Source organism: Apium graveolens, unplaced genomic scaffold (assembly GCF_009905375.1).
Source record: "Apium graveolens cultivar Ventura unplaced genomic scaffold, ASM990537v1 ctg5816, whole genome shotgun sequence".
NCBI lineage: Eukaryota > Viridiplantae > Streptophyta > Magnoliopsida > Apiales > Apiaceae > Apium > Apium graveolens.
The window spans coordinates 2,530-5,892 of NW_027419114.1; the positions used below are offsets into that span (position 1 = coordinate 2,530).

The 3,363-nt window shown below is 38.4% G+C and overlaps 1 pseudogene; it reads right to left on the minus strand.

Annotated features, from left to right (window-relative positions):
- Positions 1 to 280: 280 nt before the first annotated feature.
- On the minus strand, positions 281 to 2,288 carry LOC141702865 (cation/H(+) antiporter 24-like; annotated as a pseudogene).
- Positions 2,289 to 3,363: the final 1,075 nt, after the last annotated feature.

Below are 3,363 nucleotides of genomic sequence, written 5' to 3' on the forward strand. Positions count from 1 at the left end.
TAATCTGTATGCTCTTTCTTTCTCTGGCATGCACACTCCCGTATACTCAGATTCATGTCCTGAATAAAATTTGTTATGTAAACACAGCTGGAATCTTTTCTTAAAATTTAATGAAGCTCTTCTAGAAGAGGGACCACCTTAATTGCAAGTTTAGAACTTGAATATAATTTGCATATCGTGTTAATCTGAGACTGGTAATATAATGTAATACAAAAGTAATACTAGTTCTTAGTTTTTAAATTAATTTTAAGAATGATACTCGAGTCCTGTGACTATGAAATTAAAAGAACAATTGGTACATATAAACATGTGCATAAGTTGAGATGTAATTCCATATGTACAGAGTGATTTTACATAATGTATATACCTGCGCAACATATACTTAAACAAACTACAATCCAGGGACAGTAAAGCCTCTCTTAGTTTTAACTGGTTCTTGATCTCTTAGAATTTGTTGTTGCACCACTAATACAGAGGCTGTAGCACTTATATCCGAAGATGAAACATACTCCCCAATTATCCCAAGCTCATCATTATCGCTCCAAGTCGTTAATCCTTGTACTAATGACCGATTAATCCCGTTCCCTCTTCCAACAATCCATAAATCGTAGTAAACATCGTTAATTGACTGTATCGCTTGCCATTGTTTCCTCTCCATTTTTTACTACTACCTCCCTATAAATAGACACGTCTGTTCCCTCATTTTTTACCCAAACCATGTCACTAGTCCCATCATCAAGCTTCTGTTCCATTACGTGGTCTCCTTCCCCATCGTAGCAAGAAATCGTACCACTGTTAACGATATATCAGGATGTCCAACCATTCTGTCAGCATAAGCAAGAGCTTCACGAGAATCGGGGTCCCCCCAGGAATAGCATTGCAAAGTGGTGCCTTACGGACTTGGCATTGGCCTGGGAAAGAGGTTTTCTGGAAAAAGCCTTTATCTACAAAAACTCCAACGAGGCATGGTGCATGGGAGAATATGTTAGAATTTATTGATAAGCTGCCATGTTTCTGCTCCCCTGCGTCAATTGCTACGTTGTGGATTTTTTAACAAATCCTTATTATAAGGTAGGAGGATTAGGGGAAGCTTTTTTGGTGAGTGCAAGTTCGCATATGTCTTGGTACATACTCCTCTTCGGAGAGACGGATGTGAAGGGGTGGATTCTAATAAATCCACACATTGAGTCATGGGAACATCTTAAGGCATTGTGGATTGGATTGATACTGCTGTAGTTGAAATTTTGTTCTTGATTGTCATGGTCTATAAAAGAGGAGTGGCACGACCAACAAGCTCAATGAGACGAAGAGCAAAAACAACCAGTGGACTACTTGGAGTGGGATTGGAGACTTCAAAGAGACTGATAAATCCGGGAACACTTTCTTCATCAGGAACAGTAAGAACAATTTTAAACTCCATGTTTGGAGGGTTGTGCTGGATATTTCTTCGTTTGTTAAGCATGTATGGCCTCGTCGGATCATAAACAAAGTTAATCAATGGTGAAGCTATAGCAGTCATTGCAGTTGATGTCAGCACCAGCATTGTAAAATATGGTTGTGTTATCATCTGTTTAATTACCAAACATGTAGAGGGACGTAATTAAGTTAGTTCATGCTATGTAATTAACAGACAAAATGCAAAATTAATAATGTGTATACCTTCAAGTCTGTCCAATGTATGAACAAAATGAGCTCCACTTGACCTCTCAAGCTCATAATAAGACTCAAGGGCAAAACTATCTCTAAGAGGCATCTGATAAACACAACGAGAAACTAATAAAGTCGCCAGAAGTTTTGTTAAATAAGCACAGGCTACCATGTAAAATAGTGGCCTCAAACTCTGCCACTTGCCATGTAGAGAAAACACATCTGTATATAATCCAATATACACATAAGAGAATGGCATCAAAATCTCCCATAAAAACGTCTCACTTTTCTCCACTAGTGTTGCGCCTAAAGGTGGACCATCTGGCACGGCTAATCCTAGCCATAATGGTCCATTTGCTATAGCTAGTCCAGTCATATCACATACAAATCCTGCGGCTGCAACTCCCACTAATATAAGCACAACGTATAATTCTTCCACCGGTTTTCCCTTCTGGTGTTGTTTGTACTATCCATAACATCAATTGCCTAACGCCTCCAAAGATGGCAGCATTAACAACTATCAAAGATATTAGATAATATAAAGCAGCCATTGGTCTTCCTTCACCCTGTTTAGCTGCCTCAAACGCGGTCACGCCATTAATCCCAATCATGTCACTGATGACTGCAGTTGATAACGCCATTCGTCCAATATCCGAACTTAAAAGATTAAACTCTCTTATTATTGTATAATTACTGGAAATGCAGTTATAGATAGAGATGAAGCAACTCCCCATATTGAAGAACCGGACTGAAGTTCCTCGGATAAAGTATCCCGGAGACAGAGTGCGACGACTAGAGTTGCCGACAGAGGGATGAGGACTCCATATAATGCAATGTACCATTGCTTTTTACTGGCCTTTTGTATGACGGTAAAATCCGTTTGTACTCCACACAAGAAGACGAAATACATGAACCCTAACACTCCAAAAGTTTTCATTACAAACTCTGAATTATCTGGGAACAGATATGCAGAAAATGCCCTGTTATGGCCCAGGCATGATGGTCCAATAATTAATCCACCCTTCCAGAAAAAAAAACATTAATTAGTGCAATAAACGTTACTTAATTATGCAGAAAAATGTAAGCGTAAGTTTTCATGTTGTTTTAGGGAATATCATTTATAGAACAACAATTTAATTATAAAAAAAAAGTTGTTGTAAACAAAAACAGAGAAAAATCCTCCATGCAGCAAGAAAAAATAGACTTACAATGACCTCGGAGACGATTCGAGGTTGTTTGAGAGGTTTGAGGAGATAATGAACGAGGCGGGTAATTAAAATGACCATAGAGATCTCCAACAATAAAAGTGGAATGGAAAATTGCAGAGGGTCTTGGCCATAAAAAATGCCAGGAGAATGAGTTGCAGGAGGATGGCGACATATGGTTCGATTCGGCTCGAACTCTCTGGGTAAATCGTGGGATACCATTGGACGATATAGCTATGGAGAATGGTTGTAGTTTTCATTGGTTAATTGCTGTAAACATGGAAGATCTAGCCATGGAAACCCTAAGTTAGCATGCAAGAAATGATGACGAGAGGGTGACAAAGTCAAAACAAAGTAAATTTGGGTTGAATGGATTTGCGTTAAAGGGGGTAAATTGCAGTCCGCCTGTTTTAAAATCGTTCACTAATATTTGGCAAAAAAAAAAAAATCGTTCACTAATTACTGTAAAGGAACACTACCAATCACTTTCATTCTCTTTCTTTTGCTAAAT